General features: G+C 40.7%; 1 protein-coding gene and 1 long non-coding RNA gene across 6 annotated transcripts in view; one reads left to right on the top strand and one right to left on the bottom strand.

Moving 5' to 3' along the window:
- RNF152 (ring finger protein 152) overlaps positions 1-20,083 on the bottom strand; it is an 88,180-nt gene that overhangs the window by 17,007 nt on the left and 51,090 nt on the right. Inside the window, exon 1 of one of the 5 annotated variants that reach the window (XM_055297412.2) lies at positions 8,341-8,407. The exons of the other annotated variants lie outside the window; for them this stretch is intronic. The gene's annotated coding sequence lies outside the window, so the exon portion shown is untranslated. Of the gene's footprint in view, positions 1-8,340; positions 8,408-20,083 lie in introns of those variants that run through there. 5 annotated transcript variants of the gene reach the window in all.
- Positions 178-5,972, top strand: LOC129492286 (uncharacterized). The gene is made up of 3 exons (XR_008660776.2): positions 178-287; positions 2,793-2,833; positions 5,565-5,972. It is a non-coding gene; the product is annotated as an uncharacterized lncRNA (long non-coding RNA).

The following is a 20,083-nucleotide window of genomic DNA, read 5'->3' as shown; positions in this document are numbered from 1 at the left end:
CAAATCAAGCATACAGGGAAAGCCAAAGAGATGAAAAAAACAAAAATCCTCCTAAGTCTTACCAGCTGCTGAACAGCTACAAAGCACACAGTGGTGAGTAAGCAGAAATTTATTGTGAACTCACCTTGTGTACTATTCAAGGCACTGGGGTTGCCATGGCAAACAAGAGTCCTACCCTCAAGGAGCCTGGATGTACAACCAGAAGGAAAGAACCATATAAAGAGAACCATGGGAAAGAGAGAAGGGTAGACAGAGCACTGGATGGAGACTCTTCTTCAACTGAGCATGTATGTCCAATTGATCATATACAGGGATTAAACAGAACCTTTAAACAGAACTATCATTGCCTGTCACGGTCAGAAAGGACATTTGGAATTTAAGGAGCCTGAAATCTGGCCCACTGTTCTTTCCACTCCAGAGATACTGGAGAGAGAAGAAAACTCAAGGGAAGGACAGTGGCATTACCTGTATTTGATTAAACATCACAACTGACCCTGTCAGCATCATACAGGCAGACTCCAACCACAAACCTCAAGAGATGCAAGATATTAAGATGGTAACTTAAGGTCTGGAGGCAGCTGCAGACCAGGGAAGCACGCAGTCATCACTGGAGGTGAAGGGAGGGTTTGAGGGCTGAGAGTTGTGCCTTAGGGGCTGCAAGGGCCTCCAAGTAGCCAGGCTCCCTTGGAGAGCAAAGGCCTCTCTCTGCTACAGCCCTCCAGTGTCCCTACTCTTCATGTCCAAGATATACAGGACCCCCAAAGGCCCAAAGTTCCCATGTACAAATTTATATTTTAATAAAATGAACTACACATGTTCCCTACTCCTAATTTTTTTTTACCAACTACAAATTCCAGAACAAATTGAAACCTTAAGTCAATTTGTTGGCTTTTTAAAATATTTTCCCATTATATTTTATCTACGTCAGGGACCCACAACATTTTCCTGGAAAGGGGCAGGTTATCCAGCTTCTAGGCTTTGCAGATACTACAGTCTCTTTCACAGATACTCAACTCTGCCATCAAAGTGTGAAAGCAGTCATAGACAATATCTCAAGGAATGAGCAAGGCTATGTTATGTGGGGACCCACTGGAAACCCCAGAGTTGGTATAAAGACTATTTTCAGCTGGAGGCATTTGAGACTCAATAGATGCAGAAAGAAGTCTTATGGGGCATCCCTTATCTGACCAAAAGCAGAAACTTCTGAGAAATGAGAACTGCCATAAATTCCCTCTGTAGGGCAGGTCTATTTCCAGGAGGGAAACAAAGGGAAACCCACCATAAATCCCCTCTCCAGGGTAGTTTCATGGCCACAAAGAAGACAGAAAGACCACTCACACATGCAAACACACATCTTACCACAAACATTCTTATCTCCCGTTTGAACTCCTAAAAACCCATTTGTCTTTCCTAAAGATACCTATTTGTTCTTCCCATAGAGGCCTTTCTCAACCCCCTCCCTTTCCCCTACTAAGTTAGGTATGTAATCCTTACATTCATCTGGGCACATGTTGTATGCATATATAAACTTTTTCTCCTTTTTACATGTGTTTGGTTACTTTCATTTGCATGTCCGTGATACTGAACCTAAGACAAGAACTTTTCCTCCCCAACAGTTCTAATAAAACTGCACTTAGAAAAACAGGCTATTATTTGTTGACCTCAGATCTACTCATTTTCCATTAGCCCTTCCCTGATTCTCTTAAATTTAGTATATTATTCTGGAGACACCTACCTCGAAATCAGCTTGTTGCTCCAACAGTGGTTACCTTACCTGAGTTTTCTGTCAAGCTCCAGAATGCAAACTGTTTTCAAAATTATTGTGCATTCTATTTTGGAGATAATAAGGCTTACAGATGCAACTTTGTTTTTAAATAACTGTTTCCAGACAACAAGAAAGAGCTGAGCAAAGAACATAAACAATGGCCATCATTTACCATTATTGAGAACGTACAGGAAGGGGTCAAAGCTTTCTTCATTCTTTGAAATATGGATCTATTATTTCAACAATATGGGCAATGACACCAAAAGTCATAATGATAGCTCCAGATTAAAGGTAATTCCTTATCTGATGAAACTTCACAAAGACATGATGATAAATTCCTCCTTATAGTCTGAACTTTGGCCATAATTCCCATGTTCCTTTGCATAGCTATAGCAGGCCACAAAGTAGTTGAATAAATTTCGATTTGGCCAGGTTAATCTCAGTCTACACAGCAGTATCGTATGGTGGTTCACCTTGACCATCAAGAAGGGACATTGAATAAATTGCCCAAACACATTCAGTATTCCTTCAAAATACTAAAGAACATGTATGATTTATGATGAGTAGAACTTCATTAATTTGAGGTACCCGAAGGCTGGAAGGAGGTGCATGGAGGGAAAATCTTGGCTCAATGAAAAAACAAACAACAACAAAAACATACCTAATTGTTAAGACTCATTTACTTTCACACATTAAAAAATATATATTTCTTTAAATTTCCTCAAATTACCCAGAGAACATTCTATATTAACACTTGGAAAGAATGGTAAAGTAAAAGGCCAGTGGGTTTTATAGATATCTCTTTAAATAAGTCTATTCGAAAGCCATTCACAACATTATTTTCTTTGAGCACAGAGTGTTTATTGCTGCAATTTCTCTACCTACCCTCAATATTGATGATTCATTGCATGAGTTAAGCCTTACACTGAAGTTGCAAAGAATTCCTAAAGGCATTGGTACTAAAATTAAGCACTCCAGGGAGTCAGCTGTCAGTCTGCTCATTACTTCTGCTTTTTCTTACTTCCAGCTGCAGTAACTCAATGAGGGCTGATTTTCCATTTAGGCAAGGTAAGAAGGAAAGAAAAAAGTACAAACCTGGAAACTAGATATGGAACAGCGGTGCAACCCAACACCATCCATCATTAATCCACCTTTTCTAACCTAACAAAAAAATCCAGAAGATTCCTCCTCTTGCTTTCTTAAATTTACTTTGTAGTCAGCTTTAAGGCAAAGTGTATCAGCAATAAAATGCACATATTTTCAGTTTTGACAAATGTACTCACCTGTGTAACCGCTCTGCCAATCAAGATATTTCCGCCACCCCAAACGTCCCCTTGTGCCTCGTGCATTTCATCTATCTGCCCCTATATCTGCCACTAATAGCCACTGCTCTGCTTTCCAGAGAATTTGAATTTGTGTTTTTTCTTCCTTCCTTTCTTTTTTAAGAGACAGAGTTTTGCTATGTTGCCCAAGCTAACACAGTGATTATTCACAAGCATGATCATAGCTCATTGCATCCTTGAACTCCTGGCCTCAAGCAATCTTCCTGCTGTAGCCTCCCGAGTAGCTGGGACTACAGATGCACACCACCATGCCCAGCTACTTTTCCAAAAAACATTTTTTTGTAGAGACGGGATCTTGCCATGTGGCCCAGGCTGGAGTGCAGTGACACAATCATAGCTCACTGCAGCCACCAACACATGGCCTCAAGTGACTCTTCCACCCCAGCCTCTGGAGTAGCTGGGACTACAGGTGTACACCATTGCGCTCACAAATTTGTGTATTTAAAACCCAGTCCATAGGTATTGGTTTAGAAAAAAAAGTGGCAATATTCTCAGTATACTTTAGTGTGTTTTTAGAAACAAAGTTTTCATCCAACTTCATATTTGTATTTCCCAGAGAAAGCCATAGAGTAACAAATACTACTATTAACATAGGCACATTCAAATACATATTGAGTATAAGGCACTACTCTAGGTTTGGGGAATCTGAAGAGAAAAAGACAGGGCCCTCTCCTGCTAAGGCCGGTGGGGAATACAGGCAGCCATGCTCGACATGAAGAAACCACAGTCGTGTGATTGATACTTTATGCGGGAGTATCAGATTGAACTGGAAGAAGGAGCACCTATGTCTGTCTGGGGCAGCCAGGAAGGATTTTTCAAGAAAAAGTACCATTTCAATGTCAAGGGTGAGGACTCAGCAGACACAAAGGCACAGAGACCAAGACGAGGGGAGGCAGTGCCCAGGGTGGTTACGGGTAGGGACCAGAGCCTGGGACCTCCAGTAAGTCAAATCCCCCTGCAATAGAGTTGTTAAGATTAACATGCATTCATACATGTTGAGCATGTAGGGCGGCACACGGCAGGTGGTTTAGCTCTTCTCCTAGCGAATATCACTGTAAGGGGAGGCGGGAAGGAGACGCAGGGCACAGCCTGGAGGACTGGCCTGCCCAGCGGTGTGCGGTGTGACAGTTCTCAGGATGACTAATCAGCCCGGCCAGAGGAGGCACAGATCCAGAGACAGATGGGGGTTAAGGTCCACTCTGCAGGCCCCAGCGCTCTAAAGCAGGGGTGGTCCCAAGGACCAGAGCCGCTGTCCCTGCAGCCGGGATGGGCCAGGTCACTAGGGGGCAGCAGAAGCAGAGAGCAAAACAAGGCCCAGGGAGAGAGGAGAGGGGAGAGAGAGAGAGAGAGATCGAGGGAGGGAGAGAGAGAGAGAGAGATATTGGGGGGAGAGAGAGAGAGACTGGGGGAAGGAGAGAGAGATAAGGACAGAGAGAGAGAGACAGAGAGACATCGTAGGGCGGTTGAAGGGGAGTGAAGAGGGGAGGACCAGGAGGTGAGGGGAGAAGGAGCAGGATGCCGTCCAAACCTTTCCCCTCCTCTTCCAATCCAAAGCAACGGGTGCTGAGAAAGGCCAGGCCTCCAGGAGTAGCTGGAAGCGGAAGTTCTTACGTTGTGAGAAGAAGTGAGAACCTGAGGAATGGAAGAGAAAGGCCGGTCCCCTCCTATACTGTAATCTGGGTTTTGTCCTGTAGGCTGTGGGGCTTGTGAAGACTTCAAGGGGGCAAGTGTAACCATTATAACGGCGTTATTATTGCTATTAATATTCTTACTATTTTAGCCATTTAAAAATGTACAATTCGGTAGCTTTAAGTCACCATCATGTGTAGCCATCGTCCCCATCTATTTCCAGAGTGCTTCTTTTTTTGTTGAGACAGAATCTCACTCTGTCGCCCAGGCTGGAGTACAGTGGTGCAATTTTGGCTCACTACAACCTTCGCTTCCCGGGTTCCAGCGATTCTCCTGTCTTAGACTCCCGAGTAGCTGGGACTACAGGCACGCGCCACTGTAGTCTGGCTAATTTTTTGTATATTTAGTAGAGATGGGGGTGCCTCGCTATTTGGCCAGGCTGGTCTTGAACTCCTGACCTCAAGTGATCCACCCACCTCATCCTCCCAAAGTGCTGGGATTACAGGCGTGAGCCAAGTGCCCGGCCCTTTCCAGAGCTTTTTTTATCATCCCAAACAGAACTCCATCCTCATTCAACAGCCGCTCCCCATGTCTCCTGCTCCCAGCCCCTGCTAACCTGTCACTTTTCTGGCACTGTGAATTTGCCTGTTCCAGGTACCTCTTAAGAGTGGGATTGTACACTATTTGTCCTTCAACCATTGTCCTAATATTTGTCTGGCTTATTTCACTAAGCATGTCTTCAAGGTCCACCCACATTGTAACATGTATCAGAATTTCCTTTTTATGGCTGAGTAATATTCAATTGTGTATTATTTTTTCTTTTTAAGCCACTCTGGCAGTAGAGTGAGACATGAATTGGCAGAGGCTGAACTAAAGGAAAGAGGGGCAAGGCCGGAATGAAGGTAGGGATGAAGGAGGAGGAAGAAGGCTTGGAGACTGGCTGGAAGTACAGAGAGCTGAGAGTGAAGGAGGAGTATAGAAAAGATCCCTGATTTCTCAGTGAGGCAACTAGATGGAGGAAGCATTTTTGAGGGGCACAGCTGTGACAAAGGTCAGTGAAGAGAGTGGCATCTGAGGGTTACAGAGACGGCCAATACTCTCCTGAATCTTGAGATTTTGTACCTAGCAAAGTCCTGACTTGTATGTGTAATTTAGACAACTATTGGAAAACTAGCTTTACCCTATAATTTTATTTATATGAAGTTATATTTCACTAAGTCGGTTATTAGACAATAAAGAAATAGGTATTTCCATTAACAGGCCTTCTAGAAAGAAACAAAGGATGTGGAAGAGACTATGAATCACGAATATTTATGTTTATAGAGATTAAACCTTAACAGCACTCAAATTCTTCTCATCTCTGAAAAGCTGCAGCTAAGTACTTAGAAGCGGTTCTGTGCACCAGGCTGGAGCTGGTCCCTAGGTCCTCAGATCACCACTGTCTCTAGTCCACAGCCACTTCTCGTCTTGTAAATCCCTCCCACTCTAAACCCTGGGCTGTGATTACAGCATCAGCTTGAGGAAATGCTCGGATTCATCATCTTTCCCTTTGCTGCTTATTTAGCTTGAGCTCCTTCCTCCTAAGTGGACATATTTTTTAATTACCCAAATTCTACCTATGAATTAAAAAAACAGCCTGATTTTACAGACTAATGAAAGCTTGCCCAGCACAGTAGATGGCACACACTGGGCATTAATTTATTCAACAACGCCAGGATGAAAATGCATCCTGCTCTTACTGTCTCCCTCATTATCTCCATAATAAGAATATTCAACTTTCTAAGGAGCCAGGAACTGAAATGTGAGGTTATGGATTATTCACACTTTTATATCCAAGACTACACACAAAGTATTTAAGATGTAAGATTAAAAAAATAAACAATTTAGAACACAATGCTCACTTCCTACTGTCACTAACTACCCTCAAAGCAGAACAAACAAACAAAAACCACTGTAAATACAATTTCTATGTCGGGTAGAAAGCAATAATTCATTTAATTAAGAATTTTACATGTTAATGACTTCTATTTTTAAAAGTGTCCTGTCAAATGGTAAAAACTTAAAGTCCTGTCACCAATAAGAAACAATTTACTTCCAGAACATTTTAAAAAATTATGTAACCTATTTAAAATGTAAATAATATTATAAATATAGTATTATGTGTGGAGGGGTGTGGGTGTGTGTAGGGGTGTGTGTCTTGATCTGTAATCATACTCACACATATAGACCAAATAAAATCCAATTCATTTTCTTGAAACCAAGAGACACAGTTCCTAAGCCTTGAACTGGTTTTGTTGGAGTCGTTGCAATTGTCCTTCATAACATCAAATGTATTCAATTTTAGGGGAAGTAAAATATCCAAGTCACATTTGTAAACGGTTGAGAGCCACTAAACATCTGAATTAATCGATAATGATCAACACTTAATAGTAATTTCTACCAATGCAAAAGGATATATTTTTGATTGGGGTGAATTCATTCTAAAGCATTTCAGATGTGCACAAGTAGGAAAGTCTGTACTGCTGTTATTCATAGTATATGGATTTTTGTTTTTAAGTGCACATGTATATATGTACTACTTAACTAAAACTACTTTAAAAATAAAAATGTCTATTTTTACAATATAAAATATTTATTTGTCCTAAGCTAGTCATTTTAGTTAAGGTAATTAAGTTTCATATGGTAAAAACTGCTATCCTAATTCAGTAAGACAAAAATATTTCCCAAATAGCTATGCATACCCTGTAGAATTAAGCCTGTTTAATCCACAAATAAATTCTTGAGTTTCAGCTTTCATTTCCTTTGTGAAAAAAATTCTCAATAACTTATCTTTCTCAGCATAGTCATGAAAAGTATCTAAAATCAATAAGTTAATATTTTTTAATTACCCAAATTCTACCTATGAATTAAAAAAACAGCCTGATTTAACAGGCATGCGTTTTATAAGCAGAAAATCATTACAAGAGTCTTCTGGGCCAGCAAATAAAATTGACAGGATTTTAAAAGCCACCCTGTGTTTAGAGCCCACCGTATTATTAGGTTTTGCCAGATACAAAGAACATGGTTTCAATCACCAAATAGTAATTACATGATAACACATCTTGCCAGTCGGCATATCATGACCTTCACTCCACACAGGGATATTGCTATAGCTTTTGTCAGTCTGTTCCCACTTTATAAGTACCTATAACATGGAAAATCTGTACCTGCTTAATTCAAGGTATTTGTCAAAGCAGAAGAAACAGTAAGGCATGTATTATTTCAGTCACTGTGCCAGTTAAGGGATGGTAGCGTGCTTTCTTCCGTTCCTCAACCTGTACCTCTACTAAAATTCACTGACTTCTACCAACAGAAAATTATTATTTCCTTGCTTTATGCATATTCTGACACCTTTCCTGGAGATGTAGCAATACTAGGAGTAAAACAACAAATACAGATTTAAATGAAGATAGATTTCTCACAAACCATTAGCTGATGTAGGTCGCAAGAATCAGATTAAATTGGTTTATTGAGACAGCCAGTCTATTTCAGAAAATAATTCTCTAACTAATACTCTCAAGTTATTGAGTAACTTAAAATAAAACAAGGTCAAATTTAACCTACATTCGAAAGAAGGTGGAGGTAGCAAAGCCTCAAAGAATCCAAATTTAAGGTGATTCACAGTGCCCCATTGCTACAGCTGCAAATCCAATTCCAGCTTCCACCAAGAACTCCTGTCCTTCAAATGATCGTTTTAATTGTTGAAACTCCTCTGCGTTTCCCTCTAATGGAATATCAATGAAACCACAGAACCGCAGACACGCACAAACACGATTTCCTGAGGAAGTGATTCTAGGGCTAACATAACTGAACACGAGGGCCGTCTGTTAGTCTCGTCTGTTTGTTTTTCTTTAGCTGATGGGAAACATTACAAGAGCTCTCAGGGCCAAAGGGACTATGCATTTTAAAAATGTCATCCATCCCTGAAGCTGGATTATAATAAGCAGATAAAGAGACAAAAGCATTGTGACAACAATTTGAAGAGATTTTTCTTTCTGTCCATAGATCTAGAATGGGGTGATACATCACCTCAGGTGACCTCTCTCAATTATAGCTACTTTCATAATCTGGTGGCCATTTGGGCTTTTAAAAAAAAAATTTTTATCCACAAGATAAAATATCAGATACGCTAAGAATACCAACTCCTTTAATTATGTGTGGTTAGCAAAAATCTAATGCAAAACTGCTCTTTTCCACAAATCAGCAAGTCGTCATTCACTCAATCAACCATCCAATGCTTTATTAAGCACCTACTATGTACCAGACACTGGAGCAAAAGATGTGACCCCTGGTTAGTTGTCCAATCTTATTTTTGTTATGTCCTGGCTTGAATCCCACACTCCAGCCACTCTGAGTCACTTGCACATCTCTAAAAGCAACGTGCCTTTCTCATCTCTAAGCCGTTCTTTCTCTTAGCTTGGGATGCTGTCCTTTTGGTCTGGAACCAAAAAAGAGAAGGACAGCATCCTGAGCTAAGAGAAAGAATGGCTTACAGATGAGGCACATTGCTTTCAGCCCAAATGTCTATCACCTCCTCCAAGAAGCTTTCCTGTTCCCCTCCAGCTGGCTTAGACACCACTTCTATGTTCTCCTAGGGACCCTTTCTAGAATGATCATATTCTGTGTCCTTGTGTCTCCCACACTGAAAAGTGAGTTCCTTAAAGGGCAGGCACCTACACACACACCCAGCATCTAGCCAACTGATGGACTCCATTGACTTTTATTTATCTTCATCTCCCTCGGCTACAAAGAAGACCCCAAGGACAGGGATCTGGTCTGTCTTGTATTCTTTCTGCAGTACCTAGGCAATGACTGGCACTCAGTAAGTGCTTAATAAATGCTTGTAGAAGGGGTGAAAACTAACTGAAATTAGGCCATTTAAAAACAAAATTAAGCATATCTGGCTACCAGTATTTGCAGGCAATTCAGAAATCATGAGTATAGTAAGATTCATACATCATCAGTATGCTTTTATTATATCTCCTCTCAGAATAGTAAGTTAGTTAAAAGAAAGAGTTACTAGGTAGGTAACTAAACTTAGATGTTAAACTAGTACTTCTACAAAATAATCTGAATCCACGCTTCATAATGTCCACTGAAAACATGATAAATCAGCGTCTGGGGGTAGGGTCCCACTGCAAAGATCTGCAAAAAGGCAAGGTTCCCTGGGTGATTCCAATGTCAATTGAGGGTTGAGAGTCACTGATAATTTCTCACTCTAACTAAAAAGGGCTCTAACAATTTGCCTCAAAATAGGCACTCTCAAACACTGCTAAATGGGAGAACAAAATGGTAGCAGGGAAATGTGGCATTATCTGATAAAGCTACATATGATTTAACTTTTGACCCAGCAAAAGTATCTGTAAGTATTCATTCTGAAAATACAGTTCCATAGTACAAAATAGCATATTTACAAGGTAATTCATTTCACCATTATTTGCAATAGGAAAAAAATCTAAATTCCTATCCATAGGAATCTGACTAAACTATGTCTCTCCACCTGATGGAGTAGTATGTGTTTGTAAAACAAGAATGAGAAAGAAGTTTATGAATGGCTTTGGAATAGGAGCCAGGTTATATTGTTACATGAAAGAGTTCACCTTAGTTCAAGGTGAAAGAGTGAGAATCTATATTTGTTTATTTTTACAAAAATAAACACAGAAAGGACAAATCAATTAAGGTAAGGAAAAGGGTCATGAATAAGGAAGCAGGTGGGAACAGAGAGGAAAGGCATGGGAGACCTCTCTCAATATGCCTTTTTTGAATTTTTGACTTTTGATCCATGTAAATATATTACATATCAAAAATAATAAATTTAAAAGGATAAATAAAATCAAACCCTAAAATTAAATACAAACAGAAACAAGTGAACTGGATTCAATGCAACAATAGAACCACATTCAAATCCCTTTTGAATACAAGCACTCCATATGCCTTTAGTGGGGTACATTCTTTAATAATAATAACTGTAAAGCAGTCTTAAACTTCACCTAGTTGGTTAGTTGTTGGTATTGGTATTGATACTAGTATAGTAGTCATTCTGAAACTATTTTGTATAGACCATATGCTAAAACAAATAAGCAACTAGATTGATATTGTCAGAAAACAAGGCCAAGGCTTTCTCACTGTAGAAAGAGAGACAAAAATTTTAGAATGGGAGAAGGTGAGAAGGAACATAGTTGTATTGAATTTAAATTGGAACTATCAGATTACACCCATGATTTAAAATAATACATAAATTTCTAAGCCTTGTCAACTGAAAGGCCTAGAAACAGTGACAGTCTAGTAACAATGAGCACACTTAGTTCCTAGATCTTGGTGTCTAAATAGCATTTCTCACTAAAAAGAAGCTGACATCTTTGGAGAAATGGTTGATTCCAGGTCTGGGGCAGGGAAAATACAAAGTGAGCCTGGAATGTCCTTTTGTGCCATCAAGTGGGGACATGGGGACATGTCAAAAGGCCCCAGGAGCCAGCTCACAGTGGAGTGGCCAAATTTGGAAACATTTGAATATTTAAAAAAAAGTGCTATAGACTGAATGTCTGTGTCCCCCCAAAATTCATATGTTGAAACCCTAATCTCCAATGTGATGACATTTGGAGGTTGGGCCTTCGAGAGGTAATTAGGTTTAGATGAGGTCATAAGGGTAAGGCCCTAAGATGGGATTAGTGCCCTTATAAGAAGAAGAAAAGATCAGCGCCCTCTCTTTCTCCTGCCAAGAGAGGATACAGCAAGAAAGTGGCTCTCTGCAAACCAGAAAGAAGGTTCCCACCCGAATCTGACCATGGTCAGCACCTTAATCTTAGACTTCCCAGATTGCAGAACTATGAGAAATAAATGCTTGTTCAACCCACCCAGTCAATGTTGTTTTGTTATGGCAGCCCAAGCTAGCTAAGACAGATGGTAATGTTTTATAAGACATTGAATTTAAAAAAAAAAAAATCCTTGACTCCATAGTAACACTCAAAGGGGGAAACATACAGAAAAAGAAGGGGAAAGAAAGGCAGGAATAGAGGGGGGATTACGATTGACTAAACTTTTTGAAAGCCACCATTTTACCATCTCCAATGTAATGACCAATTTAGGCATAAATCATCAATAGATGCTAAAATCATTGGATTAAAGGCTTTGAAAGACAGGATATTTACATGTCTCAAAATATCAGCTCATAGATTGCTTACTAAATGATAAAGAGAGTTATCTTTACAGATATCACCTTAACCAAAGATCAACTTTAGCACCCTCAATAATGGAAGAGCTGACATCATGCTTCCCAAGGTGATGCAATGGGAAGAAGGCAACATCCCTTATGAAGTATCATGCCTAAATGTTCGTCTTGCATCCAGTCATGACAGGGATGATGAGACATGTAGGACTAGTACTGGCTCCTCAAAACTGTCAATGTCATGGAAAGGAAAACAAAAAGCAAAGAGATTGTTCTAGATTTTAAGTGACTAAGGAGATGAGGAAACCAAATTTAATTCATGAACCACAATGAGATCCAGGATTGAGTGGGGAAAATGCCCACAGTGATACAAGGCATTTTAAAATATGAACTGCATATTAGATGATATTGAATTAATGTGAATTTCTTAGGTGTGATAATGGTGCGATTATGTAAGAGAATGTCCTTATTATCAGGAGATATTTACTGGAAGTATTCCAGGGTAAAAGGTCATGATGTCTGCCAATGAAATGAAATGTTAAGACTGCTGACTTTGTACCAGTCTCTCCACATTTCTGCGTATTTTACATTTTTCAAAGTATTTTTTTAATTACTATGGACTTATCTGCATCCCCATATAACAAAATCCCTCATACAGATCTCCATTCCACTTGCTCAGTTGTTCCTTTTATTTCTAAGATTCTTGATAGGAGAAAGCCTCAAAAAAGGGAAAGCAAGCCTCTTATGCTTCTAGAAAAGCTGCCAATAGCCCTTTAAACAACTTGTGTGAGGATCCACAAAAATAACGCTTCCTAACTTAGTGCTGTTCTTGATATAATTTTTATTTTGCACAGACAAAGTGTCTAGCAGAGTTCCTGGCTCACGGCACCCAAATGCACTCTTTCCTTCAGACTTTGCAGGGATGGCCCACAAGGTCCTGGGGATCTGGATCCAACAAAACCCAGGCCTCATCTCCTGCCCTCCTGTCTTCACCAAGGATCCACACACTCTTCAACTTCTGATTTCTCACCAGTCTTTGAAGAAACACACATATGGTTCCTCTGACTTGAAGGCTTCTCGCCCCCACATACAAAGGTAGAGGTTCTTTCCCTCCCAAACCCTCAGCCCTTTATCAGTCCCTATTAAACAATTCCCAAGCTGCATTATAATTACTTGTTCATTCACCATTCTCACCCACATCAGACTTTGTTTCCTCTAGAGCAAGAAACACATGCTCATTATCTTTGCAAACAGCAGCATCCAAAGCACATATTAGCCATTCATATCCTTCGGTGCATTGAATTAATATGAAACACGAACAATCCTAATTCAATTTCAGACTCCTCTTTTGGCTTTTCATTTGGTTTGGCGTGTTCAAGGGACCAAAGCAGCAATCACAAAAGACGCCAGAGATCAGCCCTGTAACCAGAGATGGAGGAGTCATACTTACATCCTCCCATTTTGGATCTGCACTTCCAGCCAGCCAAATTTTCATTAACATTAGCAGAAACGAATCTCAAAGAACAAAGATTCAATGAAATGGTCCTCAGTGTGAGCTTAAACCAACCTCCTTTTCTAGAATGAACAGTCATCATTCCTCTGAAGTCCCTGGCAATCCTCCAACTTGGTCCCAAAGCATCTATAGATAGCCACAGATGGTCCCCAGACAGCACTAACATTCACAGCCAGGAAGAGAAGGAAAAGCTGCGTTTATCAGGATGGCACTAGAGGGCCGACAAAGATTGATGCACCTCCCTCCGCTGTTCAAAGTGCGACTGCAGGCCCAGCTTTCACCTCCACGTTCAGATCTATCAAAGTCTTCATCCAGCCTTTTCTCATGACTTGACTCCTTGACGCTCTCCTTTTGTCAGCTGATGCTTCTTGACCCTAAACTGGCTACAGCATATCCCACCTGCCCTCTCATCCTCCTTGTCCCTGGAGAACCTGCTTCTCTGCTGACAATATTAGAAACTGCCCATTCACTCTCACCTTCCTTACACTTCTCCAATGCAAGCTGAACTTGGCCATCATCTTCTACAAGTTCAATAAAGACAATGTTCATCAGATCCCACTTTGTGGCTAAAAAAAAAAAAAAAATAGTACTAATAACTTTCCCTCCTTGAATGATTTGATAGTAAGGTGCAGGCCTGAGGTCCCGTTATCCCCATATGCTCCAAGTATTTTCTACATAACTGCAGTACAGTCATTAAAATCAGGAAATCTACTTTGGTACACTACCACAGATCTCATCCACATTTCACCCAGTGCTCCTCTAATAATGCAGAGGGATAGAGCCGAAGAAAACAGGTTGCATTTACTTGTCATAACCCTTTAGTCTTCCTCAATCTGCAAAAGTTCCTAGTCTTTCCTTGACTTTTGTAACGTTGACAGTTTTAAAGATTTCCAGAAGTTATTAATATTTCATAGAACATCCCTCAGTTTGGGTTTGTGTGATGTTTTCTCATGAATGGATTCAGGTTTACCTTGGTTTTTACTTTTATTTTGGAGAGGAGGAGCTATTACTGAAGCAATGCTATAATGTTCCCACTCCATCCTAGCAGGTGGTTGTGTTGTAGTAACTTTGATCACCTGTCTCTCCTTGGATTCTCCTTCTCTTTTTACATTTAAGAAGTATTTTGTGGGCTGGGCACGGTGGCTCATGCCTGTAATCCCAGCACTCTGGGAGGCCGAGGCGGGCGGATCACGAGGTCAGGAGACTGAGATCATCCTAGCTAACATGGTGAAACCCCGTCTCTACTAAAAATACAAAAAAATTAGCCAGGCGTGGTGGCGGGCGCCTGTAGTCCCAGCTACTCAGGAGGCTGAGGCAGGAGAAAGGCGTGAACCTGGGAGGCAGAGCTTGCAGTGAGCCGAGATCATGCCACTGCACTCCACCCTGGGCAGCAGAGCGAGACTCTGTCTCAAAAAAAAAAAAGTATTTTGTGGAACAATACCCTGACTATGTAAATATCCTATTCTTTATCAAACTTTTGCCCACTAATATATCATTCTTAAAAATGTCTCGCCTAATGGGCCAGGACTTCATGTCTAAAACACCAAAAGCAATGGCAACAAAAGCCAAAATTGAGAAATGGGATCTAATTAAACTAAAGAGCTTCTGCACAGCAAGAGAAACTACCATCAGAGTGAACAGGCAGCCTACAGAATGGGAGAAAATTTGTGCAATCTACCCATCTGACAAAGGGCTAATACCCAGAATCTACAAAAAACTTAAACAAACTTACAAGAAAAAATTAAACAAACCCATCAAAAAGTGGGCAAAGGAGATGAACAGACACTTCTCAAAAGAAGACATTTATGCAGCCAACAGACACATGAAAAAATGCTCATCATCACTGGCCATCAGAGAAATGCAAATCAAAACCACAGTGAGATACCATCTCACATCAGTTAGAATGGTGGTCATTAAAAAGTCAGGAAACAACAGGTGCTGGAGAGGATGTGGAGCAATAGGAACACTTTTACACTATTGGTGGGAGTGTAAACTAGTTCAACCATTGTGGAAGAGGAAGACAGTGTGGTGATTCCTCAAGGATCTAGAACTAGAAATACCATTTGACCCAGCAATCCCATTACTGGGTATATATCCAAGGATTATAAATCATGCTGCTATAAAGACACATGCACACGTATGTTTATTGCAGCACTATTCACAATAGCAAAGACTTGGAACCAACCCAAATGTCCATCAGTGATAGACTGGATTAAGAAAATGTGGCACATATACACCATGGAATACTATGCAGCCATAAAAAAGGATGAGTTCATGTCCTTTGTAGGGACGTGGATGAAGCTGGAAACCATTCTGAGAAAACTATTGCAAGGACAGAAAACCAAACACCGCATGTTCTCACTCATAGGTGGGAATAGAACAATGAGAACACTTGGACACAGGGTGGGGAACACCACACACCGGGGCCTGTTGTGGGGTGAGGGGGGGTGGGGAGAGATAGCATTAGGAGATATACCTAATGTAAATGACGAATTAATGGTTGCAGCACACCAACATGGCACATGTATACATATGTAACAAACCTGCATGTTGTGCACATGTACCTTAGAACTTAAAGTATAATAATAATTAAAAAAAAGAAAAAAAAAGTCTTGCCTAAATTAATTATAACTATAATAATTGCCAAATGATTTTTTAAATCCAAGCCTTTCTTCCACATTTATTTGTTGGCATTCTAGTGAAGTTAGAACATTCTCACTTGTTCCTATATATTTATAGTAACATGGACTCACAGAATTCAGTGAGTTATGATCTATTACACTATCTTTATTCTGATGCTAAAACTGTCCCAGGTTTCAGGTTTCAGGCCAAGGTGCTTGGGCAGGGCAACCACCTCCAAGCTGGCTCCTGTGTGCTTTTGATATGTCCCCATCATTCTTTGAGCACTGCCTTACTTTGTGACACAAAAAAATATTTCAGGCTCAACTTGTATTTCCCCATCCCCAGGCCCAGATTCAGCCATTTCTCCAGGGAGCCCTGGCTCCTTTTAGTGAAAAATGTCAGTTAGAAACCAAGGCCTGGGTAACAGGTGTGCTCACTGCCATTGGGTATCGCTGCTCCCATGCATGCCCATGGGCACAGCTAGAAAATAAATGTAACCTAAAGGCCCAAGGGAGCTTATTTGCTCTTTCCCTCATGTGAAAACACAGCAAGAAAATACTGTGTGTGACCAGGAAATGGGCTCTTCCTGACACTGAATCTGCCAGCACCTTGATCTTGGATTTCCCAGTCCCCAGAACTGTGAGAAATAAGTTTCTGTTGTTTATAAGCCACCCAGTCTATGGTATTTTGCTGTAGCAGCCTGAATGGACCACAGCGTCCAAAGTCTTGCTCTCACAAAGCAGGCAAGCCTCAATATCTGTAAAATCTCCTAGGATCCTGGTCTATCTTTCCTTCATAACCCAGAACCCAGGGCTGTGGTACAGGGCAGAGGATGGGGGTGGGGTGGGTATTCTGTCTCTAAGTGGTCCTTCTTCTCTTCACATTTTAGTCTGGAAACTCATAGTTCTAGCTGATTGCATCATCCTTGCCATACTCTGTGCATATGCTTCTAGCTTGTGGCTTCATAGATGGATTTTCAGAGTCCCTGGGTCCCAGGGAGCCTGAGAACTAGTCCTGCACCTTGCACAATTCCCTTCCAGCTCCCAGAACCCATCTTCTAGAATGGGGGCCTAGCGCCCAGGGACCTATTTGTTCTAGAGAATTCTCCCATTGAAAAATCCAAAAAGGATGTATATTTTTAATAGCAATAGTCCATCTTTCCCTACGTTAATCTCTAATGGATAGACAGTGTAGCATGTACCTTTCTAGGTTTGTGGAAGTGACAAGATCTGTTCTCTTCAGCTAGTTTTGCATTTCGGAGCCTTTTCCTTTCCCTACCTGTGAAACCACAGCTTTCTAAAAGCACCATTGTTATTCCTCCCTTGACTGCTCTTCCCAGCTTCCATCTCCAGAAGCACCTGTCCACCTAGGTAACACAAAACCACATATAAATTATCTGGTTCCTACCATCTACTGCAGGAGGCTGGCATGGGGTGATAAAGACCCATGGTACACATGGAGCAGCAGTTCATGGGGAAGCTGATCAGAAGTCAGGCTCGGTCCATTTCAGATTTCATCTTCTGCTTTTTAGAAATTCCTGCAGGGTTCCATACATGATGGAAGTTTAATAACACTGTCAAGCTAACTAGCAGTGATTTCTAGTTTCCCATTAAAAGTCACTACAAAGGCCTAAAATTCTGGACATTAGAGAGCTTTCACTTTATCAAGGTGGGAGAGGCATGTAATAAATATCTCCAGACCCGCAACATAACATGACACTAGTTATTAAGGCACAAGGAACCAATATTCATGAAATAGTCCCTTCTCCATTAATAATAGTTACAAAATGACATAGCCCACCTCTGTGCTGTGCTGCAAATTTATACTCTTCATTTAAGAATAATGAATAAATGAACTTGAGCTGGATCTATTTTTGGTGTAGAGGAGTAAGATCTTTCCAACCATCATTTCAGACATGAACCCATACTCAGTCAAGGCCACCCTTTCTAGTCTAGGGATTCTTAACTTTCGGGGGTTACAAGTCATTCTGAGAAAGTGATAAGGCTTACAAACCCCTCTACCTCTGAGTGGGTAGAGATGCAGAAAAATACACATCTGTACAAAAACAGAATTATGCATATAATTTCATGGAGTGCAATCACTTAAGCCTCTCCATGAAACCACAGGTGAAGAACTGGTCTTAGACTAGTGCTTCTCAAATTTCAACATGCCAGTGAATCACTAATCCTGCTTTCAGTGGCAAGGTTGTAGAACATGGGTCAATACACTCTTTGTACAGGGACAAATGGTAATATTTTAGGCTTTGTGTGCCACACAGCATCTGTTACAACTTCTCAACTCTACCACTGTAACAGAAAGCAGCCATTGACAATACGTAACAAATGGACATGACTGTGTTCCCATAAAACTTTATCTACAAAAACATGAGGTGGGTTGCATTTGACCCCAGGGCTATACTAAAAGGTATCACTTTAAAGCCAGCATAAGGAATCTAATAGCAAACCACAAAACTAAATTCAGCTCTGAGTTTTATTAAGGGTTCACATGTATTTTTACCACAAGTTTATCATATTCACTTTGTTATTTTCTTAACCAGCAATTCTGCTTATGACATTTTTTCCTACTGAACAATTTGTCGTGAACAAGCCATTGTTCCATTTTCTAGCCGACACGGTGAGTGTCAGAATAATTCCACATTATAAACATTTCCTGAAAGCCCCTTTGTGGCCTAGTTTTCTAACTCACAGCACAGTTCTATTAATTGACAGCTGACCACACACCAGACATAAAAGCAAAACACATTCTTTCACATTCCCCAGTGGCCCATTTCTCTTCTGGAGGCTGCTGTCATTGCTGGAACAAGGCTGGCAGCTGTCACACCCAAGCCAGTAGTCACAAGGGCTTTGTTTCCCTGGAGACTTGTTTTCACAAAAGTTAGGACCTGCAAGAGGCTCTTCTCTGGCCTCTCTCTTCCTTCATGGCAAAAAGTCAAATGCTTGACTATTGAGCACCTTCATGAGTGAGTTTCTGTCTCTTCCCGTGTAGTAGTCTATTTTTACGCTGCTGATAAAGACATACCTGAGACTGGGCAATTTCCCAAAAGAAAGATGTTTAATGGACTCACAGTTCCACATGGCTGGGGAGGCCTCACAATCATGGTGGAAGGCAAGGAGGAGCAAGTCACATCTTACGTGGATAGCAGCAGGCAAAGGGAGAGCTGGTGCAGAGAAACTCCCATTTTTAAAACCATCAGATCTCAGAAGACCCATTCACTATCACAAGAACAGCATGGGAAAGACCCACCCTCATAATTCAGTCATCTCCTATCAGGTCCCTCTGACAACATGCGGAAATTATGGGAGCTACAAGATGAGATTTGGGTGGGGACACAGAGCCAAACCACATCATCCTGTTTCATGACTGGTTCTGGTAACCTCTCCATTCACAGCAACCTGACTCTACAGAATGGAAGTGGTTTAAATGTGTTTTCCTTCCAAGTGTCTTGCATTTTAAAGTTCAGAGCTAGCCAGTTATTTGACAACCTGCTTTGTAGGAAGGATTTTAGAAGGCCAGGTATGTGCCAAGAGCACCTGAACAACTGTTGCTGAATGACTGAGAAAACTATTTTCTTTTCAACTCATGCACACGCTACAGAAAAGCCATCTCTCACTAGAAATGACTACAGCCAATGGTGTGTTTCTAGCCAGTTTCACTGGTTTCTTAGGCCTCACTAAATTAGATATTAACATTCTTCAGGATTGTTGGCCATTGTTTAAAAATCTATAGCAATAACTGTTGTTTTAAAACAGTATGTCAGTTCCTCAAAAAATTAAAAATAAAATCACCCTATCATCCAGCAATTCCACCTCTGAGTATTTACCCGAAAAAAACTGAAAGCAGGGTCTCGATGAGATATTTCTACATCCATGTTCATGGCAACATTATTTACAATAGCTAAAACATGGGAAAATACCCAAAAGCCCATAGACAGATGAATGGCAAAGCAAAATATGGTATGTCCATACAATGGAATATTATTCAGCCTT

Source organism: Symphalangus syndactylus, chromosome 1 (assembly GCF_028878055.3).
Source record: "Symphalangus syndactylus isolate Jambi chromosome 1, NHGRI_mSymSyn1-v2.1_pri, whole genome shotgun sequence".
NCBI classification, from domain to species: Eukaryota; Metazoa; Chordata; class Mammalia; order Primates; family Hylobatidae; genus Symphalangus; species Symphalangus syndactylus.
Note: the sequence above shows the minus strand (reverse complement) of the source record. Positions and strands in the feature narration are given on the sequence as shown.